Genomic DNA, 20,529 nt, shown 5'->3' with positions numbered 1-20,529 from the left:
AAATAAACTCCTTATGAAATGAATGCTACACACAGAAGGTATGAGGGGAGCCATTTCAAGTTTCAGCGCAGATCGCTGTAGTGTTGATGTGACTGTGGGGCTGCCGCTCCCCGACCCCCCAGTAGAAACCGGTCCACCAGCCACGGGTGCTCGTGGGGATTCAGGCAGCTCACCATTTGCCCCAGACCTTTGCTTGCCACTTAAATAGAATTAAAACATGTGTTCAGATAGATGCACACAAATACATAGAGTTAACACCCTTGGCCTCTTGGATTTAGATGTCTGGTCTCCATTAACGATGTCTTCACTGCAGAAACAGGTCACCTTCTGAGCAGGAGCTCTTGGCTTGACGTGTCCAGCCTCCTTTTTAGTGGGCACCACATATTCATGGTACATTTTCAAGAAAATAATGCATTAAGAGTGCCTCTGGGAGAACCCTCTACCTCTTTCAAAATAACCACTGGAGAGGAAACGTATCAAAAGATTTGGTTTCTCACATATCTCCGGAAGAACTGAAAGCAGAATTTCGAAGAGATATTTGTACACCCCTGTCCACAGCAGCGTTATTCACAATAGCCCACGGTGGAAGTAACCCTAAGTGTTCAGCAATAGATGAATGTACAAAAAGACCAAATGTGGTCTACACATACATGGAATACTCTTCAGCCTTAAAAAGGAAGGAAATTCTGACACCTGGTACAACATGGATGAACCCTGAAGATATTATGCTCAGTGAAATAAGCTAGTTATGAAAAGACAAATACTGTATAATTTCATGTATACAAGGTACCTAGAGTAGTCAGATTCATAGAGACAGCAGGATGGTGGGGGCCAGGGGCTGGGGGAGGGGATGGGGAGTAAGTAATGGGGACAGAGTTTCAGTTTTGCAAGATGAAAAGTGTTCCGGAGAGGATGGTGGTGATGATTGCACGACAACGTGAATGAACTTAACGCCACTGACCTGTGTGTGTAAAAATGGTTGAGATGGAAAATTTTATGTTTATGTGCATTTTACCACAATTAAAAATAAAGAATTAGTTCCTCACTATCTATGAAATATCTAGTGGCACCTTTTTTTAAAAAAATTAATTAATTAATTAATTTTTGGCTGTGTTGGGTCTTCGTTTCTGTGAGAGGGCTTTCTCTAGTTGTGGCGAGCGGGGGCCACTCTTCATCGCAGTGCGCAGGCCTCTCACTGTCGCGGCCTCTTGTTGCGGAGCACAGGCTCCAGACGCGCAGGCTCAGTAGTTGTGGCTCACGGGCCTAGTTGCTCCGCGGCATGTGGGATCTTCCCAGACCAGGGCTCGAACCCGTGTTCCCTGCATTGGCAGGCAGATTCTCAACCACTGCGCCACCAGGGAAGCCCCTCTAGTAGCACCTTTTTTGTCTTGATGCTAATATGGTGCCCCAAGTTTCTCAATGATTGATAGACAGATACATAGATAGATACATAGATGATAGATACATAGATAGACAGTAGATAGATACTTTAAAAACCAGTATCAATTTCATCATTTATTGCTCCTCCTTCTGCCCCAAAAGTGGTGTCAGAGGCATCTCAGTACTGTTGGCTCCTTGTTCATTCGTCTCCATGGACTCCCTGTGGTCCACAGTCTTAGCGCAGAGTTCAGGCTGCTCCAGTCCGGGTGATCTGCCATCCCAGGGTCACCTGCACCCTCTGCCTCTACAGTACATCCCAGGAGACTTGGACCTGCCTGCCCATCTCCTTTCAGGACGTGTTTTCTCAGCCTCTGCGTCTCTGCTCATGCTGTGCCATCGACCTGGAGTTACCCTCTCCTCTTCTTCAGCCGGTGACATTTCAATTGTTCTTCATGCTGCAGCTCAGCTCTCTGTGATTCGTCCCCCTGTTGCCAGGAACAACGAACTGAAGATGCTCTGCTCCGCCAGAGGCTTCTTCACGTGGTTAATGCCGGTTTTGCATTTGTTGCATTAAAGCAGTGATCACTGGGCTTTTTCATTGCACACCTCCACCCATTAAAAAAAGAGTTGAGGATGCATATTGCCCAATACTGTATATGTATATTTATTTATACATAAATTGTATATATTTATTTATTGTAAACATTTATTTTATTTATTTTTGGCTGCATTGGGTCTTTGTTGCTGCACGCGGGCTTTTCTCTAGTTGCAGCGAGCAGGGGCTACTCTTCGTTGCGGTGATTGCCGTGGCTTCTCTTGTTGCAGAGCATGGGCTCTAGGCGTGTGGGCTCAGTACTTGTGGCACATGGACTTAGCTGCTCCACGGCATGTGATCTTCCCAGACCAGGGCTCAAACCCGTGTCCCCTGCATTGGCAGGCGGATTCTCAACCACTGCGCCACCAGGGAAGTACCCTATACTTATTTTTATGAGCCAGTATCTCAAGGTACCATATACTTAGTATGAGTTGTACTGTGAATGATATCAGAAGTTAATCAACCTCTCAAATACACTTTTGTATAACTTTTAATTTTATTCTGGCGAACATCTCGCCAGACTTGAGCTCCTCATGGTTTTCTTACCTGGCAATGGGCTTGACTAAGAGCCCATGGAAGGAGCAGAGTGTCAGCTCTGCCATCTTATTTGTTTATATGTTTGCATCACTAATATCATCTTCACTTTGCAATTTCTTTGTTGTAGTGTTTTGAGCCCCTTCCTTGCCCAGTTGTGAGGGTCAGGGGAACAAAATCTAGATAACGTGTTGGTAAACCCATCGTTGTTTCCTCCTTTCCAGGGAATGATTCACAACACGTAACCACAGGATGCAGGGTCCTGCGAGGCGCCAGCATCATTGGGAACATTAACTAAAGTATCATTTCTTTATTTTTACGGGAAATAAGTATAAAGAGGAGTTCTCACAGTTTCTTCCCACGCTGCAAAGGCTGCCTGTCCCATCTCAAGACCTCTGCGTGAGATTAGAGTTCGTCCCATCGAGGACTCTGTTGATGGCAGGAGCCATGTCTTATTAGCCTTTATATCGCCCCCATTGTCTGAAACTAAGTGCAGGCAAACAGTAAATATTCCTCCAGTAAAGAAAATACCCCGAATATATGGCAACCAGAGAACCCAGCTATTTCCAACCCACACAGAAGCGGGTTAGAGGCCGAAAAGAGACCAAGTCATTTACACAGGTGGAAAAAAAAACCCACAGTTGTCCAGACTTTTCTAAAACAATATTCAATACTAGAAGATGATAGAACAATTCCTATAAAATTTTCAAGGAAAGTGTGCCCAAATATTTGTATATCCAGTTGCATTGCCTTTTAATTTTAAAGGTAACAAATAAATATTTTTGAACGTAGAAGAACTGAGGAAATGTAGTTTCTGTGAGTCATTTTGGAAAGAAAAAAAAAAAAAGGATCCAGAGAATGTAGAAATAGAAATAAATCTTAGAAAGGTTGGCTGTTTGAAAGCACGTGACCTAAGAGATAATGGTATCTCTGAATATAGCCCAGAAACAGATACGGAAGCCCTTCAGTTGAGGAGTTCTGTGGAAATGCTCTTCCAAGATGCTGGTAGTGACCCTGGCCAAGGACCTGAGGCTGCCGGATCATCATCAAGTTCCCTGTAAATTGGAATTATTACCTCCTTACAGGGAATTGGTTGTTTGCCAGTTTATTCTGGAAGCTTCTCTGCTACAAAGAATAGAAGATTTCCAGTGATGGAACAACAGATGCCCAGACATTGAAAAATGTCCCATGAAAATATAAAATTCTCAACAAATTGTAAGATTTTAGAGAGAAGATCAAAGCAATAAAGGTATCTCTTGAAGAACTCAGGATGCAAAATAAGAGTCTGTCTGAGGAGGTGAGTGGGCTTAGAGACACGCCGGGGCCTTGAAGAAAGGAACCAGATTGCAGCAGAAAATCCGCTTCTTATTTTGATGACTAAGGATAAATGCCATGGAAAGAAACAGGACAAGCTATTGGGAAGTCAAAATTCTATGGAAATAACACAGTTTTTATAAGGAATTCTGTAAAACTCACAGAGGCCCTCCCCAGCAAAATGCTGTAATGAAGCTAAATTAGTAAAGATGAAGTCTACGGTCCACCAGGCTTACGAAGAAAATGACTAAATTTAAGAGCAGCGCGGAGCAGCGATGGAGGAATGAGAAATGCTCTGAGCTCAGTGAACTAATAAAATTACGTGGAAACTCTTAGAAAGATGTGTGAGGAGGCTCGCTTGCAGAGAAAAGGAAATTGAAGTTTTAAATCATTGCATTTTGCAGTGGAAGCACAGGCCAATCACTGGAGTGACATTATTTTTAAAGAAACCAGAGAAGGAGGAAGATGAAGAGCTCACAGACAAATCTTTGCTAAATCCTTTGTTTCCAACATAAGCTGACTGCTGAGAGGTCAGTTGGACTGACATTTGGCCGAAATTCTGCTGGAAAATGAAAGAAAAAACCTTGCAGCACAAAGCAGAGATCTGTAATGACCTCTCTCAAAAGAAATACCATACAGGGTTCTGAAAACGCAGCTGCTTCACGACTGGTATAAATGGGAAAAGAAACGCAGAAGCCGCCAGCTGCAGAGGAAGTGAAACCTTACAAGCAGAGGAAGAAGACACACTGAATGCAGAATGGCAGCAGAGAGATCTCACAAAACCCCAGGCTGACCCTCGTGGGGGAAGCAGGTGATAGCTGGCCCGCTGTTCTCGCTGGAGTGGAGGGGAAATATGCCAACTGAGGACAGAAATTGAGGCAGTCAAACGTGTGACTTCCGGAGAGAAATCCCCTTCTCCCGCTGCTCTGCTCACACCCACGAGGACGCGGTACCCACAGCTCTGGATTTCTCTTCTCTTAGGGAAGAGATACGCCCCAAATGATCTGCGGATGGGCCAAGGGGATCATATGCAGTTTCTGGAACAAATGTGCCTCTGCCACGGGCTCCAGGAGCCATCATCAGTAAACCCAGAAACCTCTTCCCTTTGACAGTGATGATGTCACAGGTGAGGCTGGCCTCAGAGAACCCCGGCTTTCAACTGGAGGACGGAGGGTGCCCACGGGGTCCGCTTGGACACCTCCTCACCGTGGGTGGCTTCCGGCCTCTGCGCCGTCTCCCACCCCTTGCTCCCGCCGGGCTCCCCCTCCAGGCCTAGGGAACACTGCCCCCTCGGAGCAGGCTCTCACATGGGGGGAGGCCCTGCAGAGCCCCGCTCTAGAATCCCAGGCCCTCAGAGCTCTGTTCTGACCTCAGGCAGCCTCCCCCGCCCTCCTCCCATCCCAGAGCCCTGCACTGCTTGCCTCCACCTTTTGCAAGATTCAGGAATGTCTTCAGGCTCCAGAGGTGACCTTGTCTCGTGGCTGCTCACAGGACGACTGTCAGGCGTCTCCCAGACCCTCGTCATGACGATGAACGGGCTGCTGGAAACATCCCTGTGCTTCAAACCCATTTCTATTGTTCTCTTTTGTATCGAATTTTTTATTTTCCCAGGCTGACCTGAAGTTGTGCCCTCTGAGCCACAAATGAAGAAGACTCTGCATATGCAGCCGCCTACAGCAGTACCTGTTTTATTTTGGTTACCACAATTCAAGTAGTTGGCAAATTACTTTAAACATTATGAAAATATGATGAAAATGAAATACCTTTAACAAATATTTTTAAAGTTCAGAATTGTTGTCAAGGTACCTTAAGAGGGAGAAAGAAAAAACCTCATTGTAATTTGAAGTGTAGCGAGGTGCCCACCTTTGCATCGTAACAATTTCCTCACTTGGGAATCAGATGATCTGGAATGACCACAGGGGCCTGTTCCTTTGTCCTAGTCGCTGCCTTCATCCTGGAAACCGATTGAAATTAGGTGTGTTCCCGAGCGGGTTAGCACTCTGCCACTTGAAAGGTGCACAGACTTCTCAGGCCCAGCTTTTTTCATGACCAGAAGGACACGGGAGAGTGGGTTATGTCACAGTGGAGGGTGAGGGTGAGGAAACAGAGCTTGCTTCCCAAAGCCACTCCGGTTCTGACGTTTTCCCCAGGTGGGCAGAGGAAAGGGCCTGGTGGGCCTTTCCCGGGGAGGGGAGAGCGGGACGGCTCTGGCCTCCTCCCGAGGGTGAGCTGGGACCCCCATGGTGGGGTCAGGGCCAGGGTCTTGGCCTCTGGAGGTGCTGTCTTGCAGCTGGCACACCCAGCTTGATCCTTTAAAGTGGACTTAGAGGCCACCGAATTCATCCAACAAATATTTGCCATGTGTCAGGCCCTGTTCTAGGCCCAGAAAGACAGCGGTGAATGAATAGGGCAGAAACCCCTGCCCTCCTGGAGCTAAGCTGCAGCCGAAGTTGTCAAGTTAGAAAAGTATGGTTCCTGGTTTTTGATGTTTTTTCTTCCTTATTTCCTTGCCCTCATTGGTTTTGTTCATCCTGTTTTTATGCTTCTCCAAGCCTTTCTTTTCTCTGTTAAATCAAGCGTGTGGTCAGACGGGTAATTAAAGGTTGCAAACACCTGGTGACAATGAGTCTGGGACGGCTTGTGAGACGAGGTGCGGTCAGGTGCGTCACGCTGACACTCGCGGTAACGACACTAACCCATCCTCCAATCTCCTCCCACCCCCCTACCCCTGTTCTGTTTCTCTCTGAATGATTATAGATCCTGGTGTGAGAAAACAAGCGATTGAGTCTGGGATTTTGTTGGAAAAAAAAATAAAAAACAAGGAAGCAAACTCTCCGCCTAAAAATTGGCATCTTTAGTCATTACAGGGTCATCACGAAGGTGACTGCTAGGCCGAAGGCAAAGGTGAACCTACTTTCTGTTGTCACCTTGAAGCCTTTTTGCTACAGACCAGCCACAGGGGGAGAGAGAGAGAGAAAGACAGAGAGAGAGAGAGAGAGGGGGAGAGAGAGAGAGGGGGAGAGAGAGAGGGGGAGAGAGAGAGAAGGGGAGACTGAATCTCCCTAGGGCCCCAATCAAACTCCTGGGAGAGGGACTCCGCGTGGCCCCAGGCTCCGCGTCTGCTGGGCGAGCACGCCAGGAGCCCACCGCGGTGTCGGCCAGGGTGCCAGGGAAGGGCCTTGTCTGGGAAAGTGTGCGTGAGCGGCAGACGGGGCGGGGTGCAGGGGGGTGGGAGGCTGGGCGTGGGGAGCTCCGTGACCCCCGTGGAGGGTTTTCATTTTAGCCGCGAGACGGCGATTCGCTGAAGACCCCCGCCGTCTGCGGCCCCTTAGCTGAGGCCTGTAGCAGCTGTGAGAGTCTCCAGAGCCCACGGGGCTCTGTGAAGCCGGCAGGTGGGCCCGGTTCTCCTTGCCTCGAGCCCCACGCGGGTCTGAGCGGTGAGAGGGGCAGCTGCAGGCCTGCGGCTCCCCCCGCCCCCCCCGGGCTCCTTCCTCCACGGGCTGCAGGGTGTCCGCGGTGTCTGCGCGGGAGGGATGGGCTCGGAGGGCGGGGCGCTCGCCCCGCAGCCTCAGCGGCCATCCTGCAGGTCCCTGGAGGGCCGCAGGCGGGTGCGGGCCCGTCGAGCACAGGGGTTGCGTTGCTGTCGCTCTTGTCGCTGGACTGGGCCGTGCGGAGGCCAGGGCCGGGATACAGGAGAAGCGCGGGTCAGGGAGCCGGTGACGCAGTTAGACGTGTGGTGACGTCCTCTTGAACCTGGAGCGAAGCCTTAAAGACGCTACCAAGGGGAGCCCAGGTCGCACAGACGAAGCGGGAGAGCAGAGTGGGAAGAACGTCCAGTTTGGGCTCAAACTGCGACCTAAACGGAGAAACTAGGGAATACAGACGCTCCCCCGGGTCGCTGACGTGTGGACGTGAGGCTCAGGCAGCGGCCCCCAGTGCCAAGTAGGTAGGTGCCCGCCTGGGAACGACTGTCACCGGTAGATGAGGGGATGGGAGGGCATAGGACCTTGTGCCAAAATGGTTGGGAAGAACCCAGCGTCAGAACTGGGACCCGGAATCGCACTGCCGTGCTGCAACTGGAAGGAAAGTACAAGGAGTTGCGAGGTGGAAGTGGGCAAAGCACAGACTTCACGCCTGGAATCCTGTGGGCAAGGAGGTGGCTCTTCAGCCTTGGCCTCCGCAGCCTGGTGCTGAGGCTTCAGGTGGGCTCGCTGTGGGGCTGGTGATGGCGGGAGGGCAGGCCTGGGCAAGCGGTGGGCAACGGCTGAACAGCGGTACTTCTGGGCTGGGAAGCCTTGCTGGGGAGGGGGGGGCTCTTAGCAGCAGCTTCCAGAGGGCAGTGCCCAGAAAGGGGGCGACTGACCCAGTGGGGCCCTTGGAAGTGAAGTTGATGCAGAAGTTTACAGGAGAACTGCAACGTTAGTAACAATTTGTGATTTGCTCTGGATTCTCGGAGTGTTACCAGCCTGGGTCCTTGGACTCTTTTTTTTTTTTTATTCATTTATTTAACTTTTGGCTGCATTGGGTCTTCGCTGCTGCACGCAGGTTTTCTCTAGTTGCTGAGAGAGGGGCTACTCTTTGTTGCGGTGCGCGGGCTTCTCATTGAGGTGGCTTCTCTTGTTGCGGAGCACGGGTTCTAGGCACACGGGCTTCAGTAGTTGTGGCGTGCAGGCTCAGTAGTTGTGGCGCACGGGCTTAGTTGCTCCGCGGCACGTGGGATCTTCCCGGACCAGGGCTCGAACCCGTGTCCCCTGCATTAGCAGGCGGATTCTTAACCACTGCGCCACCAGGGAAGCCCTGGACTCTTTAATCAATAGAAATCGGTAAGAGGCCAGAGGAGAACTCCAGGCGAGGCTTTATTAGGACTCTGCAGCACGAGGGAGCGAAAACAAGTAGCAGGTGCCCTTGCTTGCTCCCTGAGGAGGGCAGGCTGGTCCCTTAGATGGGCTGCGGATGGGGCGGATCAGAGGTGTGGCTTAGGTGGACTGCCCACCCCTCTGGTGGCACCGTGTGCAGGGGGCATGCGCAGGACCCTGCTTTGGCTCCCGGCACCTCAGAAGTGGCAGCTGGGTTTTGGCCTTGTTGTTCATAATTTGCCCCAGCTGGGCATGCGTGCAGTTATTTTTCATCCCTTATAGTGTCTTTGTATTTTGGTGCTCTAGGAGTTGTTTGTTCAGGTGCAAGCACTGCAGCAAAGGGTCCCAGGTCCCAGGCTGTGTCAAGAGGACCTGGTACAGTTTGGGCAGCAGAGTGTGTGGAGGCTTCTTAGGGTGATGAGACTTGGTTAAATACATCGTGTGAATGTATTTGACCTTCTGAGCTAGGGTCACCCTTCTTTTTTTAAAAAAAATTTTAATATTGGTAAAGCTCACATAACGTAAAATTTACCGTCTTAACCATTTTGAAGCACACAGGTCTGTGGTATCAAGTACATTCACACTGTTGTGCAACCATCACCACTGTCCATCCACAGAACTCTTTTCATCTTGCAAAACCGAAACTCTGTCCCCATTAAACCCTAACTCCCCATTCCTCTCGCTCATGGGGCCCTGCCCCACCATCTACTTTCTGTCTCTCTCAGTCTGACCCCTCTAGGGACCTCAGAGAAGTGGAACCCTCAAGTATTTGTCCTTTTGTGTCTGGCTTATTCACTGGAGCACCATGTCCTCAAGGTTCCTCTGTGTTGTAGCCTGTGTCGGAATTTCCTCCCTTTTTAAGGCAAGGTCACCACTCTAAGTGGGTGTCCGGATGCTCAGATGAGGCTTTTCATTGGGAGGATCTGGCTGAATTTAATCCTCCCTTTTCCTCTGTCTCGCTGCCCTTTCTCAGCTCATCTCTCTCCCTATCCATTTAACAGGCTCTGAGCCCACTCTGTCCTGTGCCCCCAGCTGTGTCCTCAGTGCTGACCCCACCTTCTGAGCGCCCTGCACTTCCCCCCCTTGGTGCCTGTGCCCAGCCCAGGCCTCCCACCTGGTCCATCTGACTCCTCTGCATCCTCCCACTCCACTCCACCTCTTCCAGGAAGCCCTCCTAAGGGCTCAGTCTGCGCTGGGTGAACTGCCCAAGTCACTCTGCTTACTTTTAGCCCAGCCCTTACTGAGCTGCATTGTAGCTATTTGCTTTTCCATTTCTTTCTCTAGAAAGAGCTTTGTCTTCCTCATTTTTTTTTTTTTTTTTGTTCCCCTGGTGCCTGGCACAAAGTAGTCGTTCAATAATTGTTTGTAGGATAAACATATGCATGAATAAGTGAAAAACTGCTTGGGAACTCACCTCTGTGCAAGCCAGGGGCCATCATTAGGATCAATGGGCTTAATTGCTGCATTTTATGGACTGAGATAAAGACCTTTTTGGTGGAGACTGATGAAGTCTGGGGTGAATACGGAAGGGACCAGTACCGTTTAGATCTGGTTCTGCGCAAAGGTAGTATGTAGAACAGCTGCCTTTAAAGACCTCCTGCTCTCTGAGTCAGTACACAAACATCTGCAGAGACACACAGATTCTTAAGCTATTCAAGGATAGATTCAGAAAGTGCTCAGAGCACAGCGCACGGCTCCACGGCTGTCCTAGCGGACACTGCACACCTTCCAGAGCCCCTTGGTGGCCTCCGTCCCTCGCCCCAGACAGTACCGCGGTCCTGACCCGTGGCACCAGGAATCCAGCAGCGCTGGATGCGTCTGCGCCCCTCACTGTGAGGTCCATTCATCCCGGTGCGATGCGCGTTCACACACCCGCGCTCCCGGCCCTGCGACGCGGTGCGTGGATGGAGGGGTGCCGCCCTCCCTCTGCTCGCGGCCCGGGGAGCGGGGTGGGCAGCCGGGGGCGGGGCGCGCGCTCAAGGGCATCTTTGTGCCCCCGGCACTCAGCGCGGGGCCTGGAGCACAGATGGCCTCAGTAAATGTTTGCCGAGTGAACCCGTGAATGGGCGTTTTGTCTCTGGATCTTTTCATTTTTTCCCTTGGCTTGCTCCCCGCTCTCCTTGAAATACAGCTGCTTTCATGGGCCGCGTCTTCCTTTATTGGGTCGCTGGGCTCGTCTTCAGGGCCAGGAAGAAAACACCAGAAACGGACCCGCCCAGCAGCCATGTTCCGGGCAAAGGAGGTCTCCTTTGTGCCAAGAGCAGACCCGTCTACACACTAGGAGGGGGCTCGGGGCCGAGGGGCTGGCCCACGGGCCGTGACTCACGCAGCGTCCGGGCACCAAGGCGGGGAAGGGGCTTTGACATTCTTGAGACACCCCCCAACGTGCCGAACAGCCAGCCCCATCGGCCCCTCCCACGGCAGGGCCTCTGCGGATGGATTCCTGCATCACATGATCCTTTCAGCAGGAGACACGCACACACACACACGCGCACACACGCAGGCTTTTGTTCCCTGTCCTCCGTGTCTGCTGATGGCGGGCTCAGCTCTGAAGTGTGGGCGAGGATTCTGCGAAAGCCTCAGGGGCTGCGCCCAGAGGCGGGCCCGGCGCTGGGCATAGGGATTAAGCTCCATCTTCCGCCGGCAGCTGTGTCTCTGCTTCCTTGCGAGTCTCATAGTGCCACCGACCCCACCTGCGCCCCGGAGCCTTCAGGTCACCCCCCCCAACACAGTCACACGCACGACGACCACATTTCCCCGCCCCAGGGGGTACACGCCATCCGTGAAAAGGGTCCCCCTCCAGGTGTGTGACTTTGCTTATCTGAAAAGTGCTGAGTCACAAAGTAAAATCACATTGAGACCAACACTTACTTCACTGAAATAGGAAACACCGGGATTGTGGGGAATTCTGAGGTCCGGGAGGAGAGACAGCAGGTCCCACTGACGTTGGTGACACGGCCCCAGCGTCGCTGTCCGCCTTCAGGGCCACAGCAGATGTCCAGCTGTGGGAGCTGCCGTGGGAGGGCGGCGTGGAGCAGCCCCCCCCCCCCGACACCCCGCAGCCTGTGCACCCCCTCCACCCTGGCTCCCCGCGGCGGTCAGCCCCGCCCCCTGACGGGGGAGGGGGCCCCGGTGGTGCCCATAGAGGCCATGCTCCGCCCGCAGTGACCAAGTGCCTTCTGGGCCTCTTGTCTATCCTGGGCTTCATTCCCTTGTTTGAAAACTCGAGTCACAACACCCACCTCACAGGATCGTCGTGAGGGTCTCCCACTCGTGAACCCCTCCCGCCGGCTGGGCCTCTCTGCCTGCAGGACACACGCTCCCCGGCCTGGCTCATAAGCTTCTCCCTGTCCGCCTGATCGTCCCCCATCAGGCCCGGCGCCCTGCCCGGACTAACCTGGCCCCCCGCACAGTGCGGCCCTGCACCCACCCCCCCATTGTTAATTATCGTCTGGTGTCTGCCTGGGGGTCAAGATGAAATGCTCTTCCCCCAGCTCCGTGCGCCCTAGAAGCTTCTGGGAGAAGCAGGGGTCACCGGCGTGAGGACGCACGGCCACGTCCCTTGTTGGAACCCCCTTTCCTGCTTTGCTCCCCTAAATCCTGGGCTCGTGTCGTCCTTCCCGGGGACTGTGAGCACCCACGCGGCTGCTCCCCTGGCCAGCCGGACTGGGGGGGACCTTTTTATTCGTCGCTCATGGGTCAGTCAGAGGCAAGGACCAGACCTGCTCCGTCCTAGGGTGGAACTGGGGCTCCTGCCGAGTCCGGCGTGGAGTGAGGGCGTGGGAGGCCGGTCTGCGGCCGGCGCTGAGCAGGTTAACCTCGGGGGTGGGGGCAGGCGGGGCTGTACTGAAGCGTAGTCGATAAAGAAACTGTATTGACATCTTTCAAAGAGTTACAGAAAAATCTCAGGGCGGATGATTCTGTGATCACAGTGACAACTTGTGTCTGCCCACTTTAAGGTTTGTTTCCCTCTGGAGCAAACTGATAGGATTATCTAATTTTCCTTTGGTGCCAGAGCCTGATGACATCAGGACTAGGGCAGGGGTTTCTTTTGCGAGCTAAGGAAAGCTCTGGGACAGCTGCTGCCAGCACAAATATTTTGTCTGCACTTGTGGAGACTGGGCGGGGAAGGCCAGGGAAGAGGTGGACGCACTGGGCATATAGCTTTTGGGGGATTCGAGGACTGACAGGGGAAATTAAAAAAGAAATAGGAACGGTTCTGATAGCCCCCAGGAAGGGGAACATTCTGGAAGACTTCCCTGGAAACAGACTGCTCATATTAGGCAATTTTGGTTGGAGAATCTAATCCTCCTATTTCAAAAATGAGGTAAGAGGAAAGCCACTTTAAAGGACTCACTCTGTTACGTTGAGAGTAGATGGTAAGGGGATGAGGGTGGGGCAGGGGGACCATTTAGAAGGTTAGCGCCTGAGTCCAGAGGACAGGCGACAGCGGAGGTGATGCAGAGAGCTAGTAGGATTTGCTGATGAGGGAGATGCAGGTGTGAGAGGGAGACGCAGGTGTGAGAGGAAGACGCAGGTGTGAGAGGAAGATGCCTGAACACCTACGAATCAGGGGCCGCGTTCCGAGGGGGGAGACAGCGGGGGTGGGGGGCAGACTTCCTGGGGGACCCTTGTAAACTTAGAGGTCTCTAGGCACATTCAGATGGAGATGCTGGGTGGGCAGCCGACCTTATAGGGTTGGGGCTCAGGAAGGAGGCTGGCCCCAGAGACACAAATTTGGGAGAAGTCAGTGTGTAGGAGCTTCGTAAGCTATGGGCTGGGGGGCGAGAGGGAGAGCAGCTAGGGGAGAGGGTGGACCCCAGAACAGAGGAGGCTGGGACTGTGACCCAGCACGAGGGAGAGACAGCCCGGGACAGCCTGGAAGCCACGGTAGCCCAGGCTGGGAGGAGACCGTGTTGGGCTCGGGCTCTGACACGCCGGGCTCTTTGGCGGCCTCAGTGGCAGCAGCTCGGTGACGGGAAGGGCAGCCCAGGGGAGTGAGTTCAGGAAAGAAAGGGTGAGGAATTGCAGGGGTGGGGGTGATCAGAGTCACTGGGGAGACAAAAATAGGTTTGAAGGACGTGTCTACACCCTGGCGGGAATAGTCCGGAAGCAGGGGAGGGGGGCGGAGTCCTCCAGGGCACCATCCAGAGATACAAACCTCTGGGTGGTGCCCTGGAGGTTACGTAGGGCCAGTGTGTGAGGAGGGCTAATCTCTATCCACAGGCACAGGACGGAGGTGGACTTAAGTTCAGTTGGAGAAGGTTCGTCGGCTTTGGTGGGGGAACAGATCTGGAGTAGGCTGCGGGTTATCATGTACTCTTCGGGTTAGACAATGACTCAGATAGTTCAAGCACTTGGGGTGGTAGACGCAGCTTTGGGCCTCGCCTCCTGACCTCAGGCCTCTGGAAAATCTGGACAATGCTGGTTGGCAGATGCAGAGGCTCTCAGTAAGTCATGATCTGTTTTGTCACTGTGGCAGGGACATTGGTGCTCATCAAACACTCCATCTGCCCCCCACAGCTTGTAACCCCTCTACCCCCGGCAGGTAGGCAGTGACAGGTGACTATCTCTGGCTAATGGGCTACGAGAGGGTGTGATGTGTCACTTCTAAGTTGGAGCATCGAAAGGCTGGACCCAACCCTGCAGCTGTGACCCAAGGAGCAGTCTGGGTCCTTGAAGGACCACGTGGAGCAGAGACCCCACCCTACCTCTTACCCCCTTGCCTGCATCCCAAGCTAGAAATACATCCTGAGCTGAAGATAGAGTTTGTTACATCACGGCACTGCCATTTCAGGGCTAAAATGTTACCACAGCATAACCTGATCTATTACTAACCCAGATACCACATTACCAACCATGGCATATAACAGAGTTTGGGTTTGATTTTGGATTAAAGGCGCAAGGATCTCGTGAGAGAATCCTGTGATGCTGTAAACATCCTCGATGTTCCTGTGACTCACTGGGCACGTGCCCGGGGGCAGCTGCATCTCCAGGTGGGCACATCACGAACCCAGGACTCACCTTTCCTCACTTGGTGGGGAGCTGACAGGTGTCCTCCCCATGGGCAGTTCTCTTAGCCATCATCGAAACCCTGTAGTTCTTGGTTCTTGGTGAATGAAATTCACACCAAAGCTCACAACCCAAACCGGTGGCAGAAAGAAGAGAGGGATGAGTCGAAACACCGGGGCACCTTCCTCTCTTCAAGCAGACAGCTGGTAGGCTGGCCTCTTTCACAGCCTCCTGCTGGGCCTTTGCCTCTGTGGGCCGTGGGCTACCTGGGAAACAGGACCTGCTGTTTCATCTGAGTGTTCTAAAATTGCAGAGTTTAGAGAAAAGACTGGCCCTGACGGAGATCTGAGTGTTCTAAAATTGCACAGTTTAGAGGAAAGCCTGGCCCTGACAGAGTTCCCCGAGCTGAGGGTAGGAACTCAGGCCCTCCCCATCGCTTTGCAAAGCCAAGGCCACTCTGCGTGGAGCCCGTCTCCTTCCCACCTGCCACCCTGTGGTCCCCTGCGGAATTACACCCTCCTGCTGGGGTTGGAATGGAAGGATCTGGTTACGGTTCTGCATTCTTATCTGATCTTCACAGGGTATTAGCCCTAGAAGGCGCCCTAGAGATAATCCAAGCCAGTCTTCTCCATTTACAGCTCAGGTAACGGAGACCTAGCAGAGGGGCCCAGGGCTAATGAGCGGCGGGCCAGGCCTGGGGCCTGCAGCCTTGAGAAGTTCTCTGTTTATTCTTCCCGCATTTCCTCACTCAGTCAACCACTCAATCAATATTTGCTTTGCCTGTGACATGCAGGGCCCCCGCTGGCTACCGCCCGGAAGATGAGAGACCCCTTAGCTGCCCTTAAGGAGCTTCCTGAGAAGGAAGATGGGCATGAAAAAGGCCACTGCATGAAACGACTGCTCTGTGGGCGGTAAAAAGGCAGGCCAGGAGAAGCTGCAGCCCGTCCGCCCGAGGCGGGGAAGGCTTCCTTAAAGGGCAGAGTCGGGGCAAACCTCCGGGGTTTCCCCTGCAGGAAAGCTGGGGTGGGCAGGGGCACGTCGTGCAGTGGAGCACAGGGCAAACGGAGGTGGTGGGTTCTGGCCGCCTCGTGGAGCTTGTTGTCAGCAGGGCATCAAGTCAGGAGGTGAGGGGCCTTGATGTCTGCAAAGGTGTTAGGTCTGAACACCGTTGAAGAACAATTAGGGGCAGTAACGTGGGCAGGTTTATTCACTCAGTCCATCTCTCCATTCATTCGTTCGTTCGTTCGGTGAGAAAGACAAATTGGGAGCCGGGGAAGCAGGCGGCGGGGAAGCCAGTCGGAATGCCACAGCGGCAGCCCGGGCGACAGACGGGCAGGGTCTGTGCCAGGACGGAGGGCGGGGCGTGCAGGGGGAGGGCCGGGGTGGGGCGTGGGCGACGTCTGCACTGTTTGCAGAAATAGAGAGGATTCCTGAGTTTGTGTGGGGAAAGCGGGGGACAGGTGTGCATTCACCAACGTAGGGACGACAGGAGGGAGAGGGCTGGGGGCGGGGGCGGCGGAGGGTGGAGATGGTGGGTCCAGGTGCTTGGGCACGGTTAGGAGGTGCTGGTCGGGAGGCATGTGTGCGGCTCGAAGACGAGCAAGGCCGCCTGCAGAGTCACACTCCGGAGAGTGGGTGATGGGCGAGGTCAGGTCCCTGGATGTAACTGCCCAGGGCAAGTGCCAGGTGAGATGAGAGCAGGCCCCCGCAGGAGCTCTCCCGGGCTGGGTTCTGCAGAAAGCAGATTCAGAGAGCTGAGTCTGAATGTTGATGAGAGAGGACGCTGGGAAGCCACACCCATGGAAGGAGGGAGAGGATGGGACTGGGCAAAGGGAGCAGGAAGGTGCAGACCCCAAAGCCTCGGTTGACCCTGGGAACTGGGACCCTTTGCTGCAGAGCTGGCACCTGGACAAACGTCTCCTTGAGCAACAGAATAGAAAGTATAAGGGACTAAAGGTAACTGCACGCATACGCAGCTGGGGCAAATTATGAACAACAAGATACAAAGAGACCACAAACCAGCTGCCATTTCTGCGGTGCCGGGAGCAAGGGCAGGGTCCTGCGCGTGCCCCCTGCACACGGCGTCACCAAGCGGGTGGGCACACCACCTAAGATACTCCGGCCAGACCCACTCATCCACCTCCACCCTTTAGCCCGTTTAAGGGACCGGCTCGCCCCCTCGCCCACTTAGGGAGCGAGCAAGGGCACCTGTTTCTTGTTTTCCTTAACTTGCGCTGTAGCAAGAGTCCAATAAAGCCTTGCCTGAATTTCCCGTCTGGCCTCTTATCAATTTCTATTGATTAAGAGATTAAAGAGTCCAAGGACCCAGCTTGGCAACAACCCCATGGGGGGCTCCGGAGCTAAAATGGCTGTAGAGCCCCCGGGAAAGACCTTTGGGCAAGGAGGCTCTCGGCAGCCGAGGTAATCAAGAGGGGTGACACTTGAAGGTCCCAGACCCCAGGGCCCAGTGACAGTTCTTTCCTGGAAGGGGGATCTGCCCTTAGGCCAGAGGTGCTTTTTGGTCCGCTTACTGTCACAACTGGGCAGGGGATACCAAATGACTCGCAGGCAGGTCACCCAGGAGCAGGACATTTTCCTCCCTACCCCTGGGGGTGACAACAGCCCTAACCGCCTCTTGACATCGGGGTGCACCTCCCTGCTGGGGTGCCGCCTCTGCTTCGAGACTTGCGGGACTCTGGACACAAGGAGCCCAAAGTGCTAGCGACAGCCATACACAGCAACAGCTTCACGGACTCCTGCCATGTCCCCTGGGGGCTCTGATCCTGCGGTGAGTGACGGTTTGGGGAGCACCATCCCCTAGATGGGTTTTTGGGAGGATGGTGAGTGCGGTTGCTCCTGCTGCCACCCCTGGCGTCCTTGGCTCATGAGGTCTTCCTCTTGGGGACATGGCACCATGGGAGGCACTTCGGTTCCAGTTGTGTGGGGCGTCCTGGGGGATGGCTCCCATCCTCACCATCTCTGAGCACCTCTTTCTTCGGTGGGCGGCAGCTTGTGGGTGGCAGAGGGTGATGTGACCAGCGGCTCCCGTGGGTCTGGGCCCACTCTCCCACCTCTTTCACTGTCTCAGTGACGTTACGTGGAATACCACGCAGAGGACACACTCTGTAAGCAGCTGGATGGTGGCGCTCTCTGAGGCCCTGCGGACAGGAGGGCAAACCTGTACCTGGAATGTGGCTCCCATCAGAACAAATCGCTGGCGCCTCTGGGTGGAAGGAGCCCGTCACCACCACCCTGGTCCCACCCTTGGGGAGCAGCGCCAGAGAAGGGCTGGGGCCTGGGTCTCCCGGCCAGTAGGACATCTGGTGGCAGCAGTTGCAGGATCGACTTTGGGAAGTGGGATTCCGTGCTGCTGGCTCTTGCAGAACCTCCATCTCTGCTACCGTGGCTATTTTGTTCTTGGCCCTTTGTGCCAGCCCTGGGTGGTGGCAGACAGGGCCGACCAACATCAAGTGATGGAGTCATTTTGTCACTTAGTTGATAAATTTGTCACCTGTGGTGCACGTTCTCTGCTGGGTGATAGCACGTGACGCAGTGATCGCCACACTTCCGGGACAGTCCATCCACACGCCTCTTCCCCAGACTTCCCTGTCCTCCATCTTCCAGTCTTTCTTCCTCCAGGTCCTTGACCAGCCCAGCCAGGTCACTGGCCGTTGCCCATGAGTCTGTGCATACTCTAACCTTGGGCTACTGCTCTGTCGACACACAGTAGATGACCAGGTGCGCTGCCAGAGAGAATCTGTAATGCAACTGCCATCCATTTGTAGCCTGCATTGACCCATCCAAAAACCAAGCTCAGGCTTTTACCCCATTCTTCAGCTATTTTTATGGGATCCTGCATACAGCCGTAAGTGTGAGCTGAGGACGACAGGGCATTGGTGAAACAGAGGTGACAGTGATGTAATGCATCAGTGTGATATTATGTGGAATGTCTATAGACAGTGTAGAGCTCTTCAGACTACATTTTGTCAGGGGGTGGAGAGCTAACACAGCCTTGGGCTATGAGTACTGTTCATATAAACGAATATTGTCATCCATCCATGTCAATGCAAACTGTTTCTGCTCCTCTTCTCTGATCGGAAGAGAAAATGCATTTCCCAAATCCTGGTCCACCTACCATGTACCTGAAGACTTATTATTCTGCTCTGGCAAAGATACCACAGCTGCTGAGGCAGCTGCAATTGGGACTGCTTCTTGGTTGAGTTAATGGTGGTCTATCGCCGTCTTCCAGCCTCAGCTGGTGAAGTAGAGAGGGAGGAGGACCACCGCCACTGCATCCTTTGGATCCACAATGCTCCATCCTCCTCTGGATGCAGTACTGCTTGGCTGAGGTGGGCCAGTATCACAGGCTCCCCCGTGGCGTTCTCCACTATGGTAGCTCCTACCCCAGGCCAAGGACCCAGTATGGGGGCGTGCCAACTTCCAAGTGCGTCCACCCCAATTACATGTTCAGGGACCAGGCGAACGGCCCCAGATGGGTCTGCAGACCCGGTGGACCCTTGGCCAGCACTCTGTTTATCGTCTGGTTCCTGTAGGCCCCCGCACTAGCAGGAGGGCAGTGATGGCACTTCTGGTCCTCAGATCTCAGCGCCAGCTCTGACCCTTGAAATGCCTGGGTCTCCCTCTTTCCCGAGTGTACCGTTACCTGAGTAAATGGCCACTGGTCCCTTTGGGGAAGGGCTGGGGGTCACAGTGTGTTGCAGGGGACCTGGTCACCTCTTCAGTTATTTGGTTCCCAGAGACGGAGCAAGGGACCACGAGATCAGGGTGACTGCTGATCATCCGCCCTCAATGTTTTGTGATGGTGTAGGGTGACTACTAGCCTTGTATCACCCGCACCTTATACCCTTAGCTGACTCCGTGGGCACCGTGGAGCGAAGAGGGCCCATCACAGCTGTCCTGCATTGGGCTGAAACGGCCTGGCCTTTACACAGCTGCCTCTGCCAGTCACTGGGTGTGGGCTGCCCTGGGGAGGGCGTGCAGACACTGCAGGAGGCCCCAGTGGGAGGCTCTCTGCTAATGGCGTTGCCAGCAGCTGGGACAACCCGTCCTTTCTGGAAGGGGTCTGGGTGGCACATCTCAGAGTCTTTGGAGAAGCCAGTGTGGTTGATGGAGTGGGTTCCTGAGGCCGTGGAGGAGGACAGGGTCAGAGCACAGGGGGAGAGACCAACCTGGGACGAGGGGAGGGGCATCTCCTGCTTAATGAGGGGGAGAAGGAGGTAGGAATGGGGTCACATGAAGGTAAGGGTTTGAGAGGAGGGACAAGGAGTTGGGGAAATTGAGCCCGATGACCTCTGTTTTCTTTGTAAACTCAGAAGCTGGGTCATCTGCTGAATATGGGCTTGGGTAGCGTTAGGACTTGAGGAGAAAAGTCCTCAAGGTAAATGAGAGGATGCAATCTGGGGACCACAGGAGAGTGTGTTGAGGGGCAGCTGAGGATGGGGGGCCTGGAGGCTGTGAGCCCTGCCTGCTGGGTCATGTGGCTTCCGCAGCGGTTACCTGAGCCCACCGGTGGGGCAGAGCACGCTCCCGCTTGTGGGGGGGAGAACAGGGGGCAACAGGGTGTTAGCTTGTTGCCTTAGTTTCCCCAGACAGCTCTTCAAGACTCTTTAGAGAGAAACTCTCTGTTTTAAAAATGGTGTTTGTCTTCTAAGGGGACAAAGCATTAGAGGGTATTAGAGTTGATGTGTGGGTGACATCACCTGCTCTGTCAGTCCAGTTCATCGATTTATTCTTTTATGGATCATGCTTTTGGTGTTTTATTGTGAAATCTTTGTCTGATTAAAGGTCACAAAGGTTTTCTCCTACGTTTTCTTCTGG

General features: G+C 53.8%; 1 long non-coding RNA gene across 1 annotated transcript; it reads right to left on the bottom strand.

Annotated features, from left to right (window-relative positions):
• Window positions 1-5,485: 5,485 nt before the first annotated feature.
• On the bottom strand, window positions 5,486-11,690 carry LOC309607477. Its single transcript, XR_014232414.1, has 2 exons — window positions 11,551-11,690; window positions 5,486-7,899 (listed from the first exon to the last, which is right to left on the bottom strand). It is a non-coding gene; the product is annotated as an uncharacterized lncRNA (long non-coding RNA).
• Window positions 11,691-20,529: the final 8,839 nt, after the last annotated feature.

This window comes from Balaenoptera borealis, assembly GCF_965194805.1.
Source record: "Balaenoptera borealis genome assembly, chromosome: 12".
Taxonomy (NCBI): domain Eukaryota; kingdom Metazoa; phylum Chordata; class Mammalia; order Artiodactyla; family Balaenopteridae; genus Balaenoptera; species Balaenoptera borealis.
Note: the sequence above shows the minus strand (reverse complement) of the source record. Positions and strands in the feature narration are given on the sequence as shown.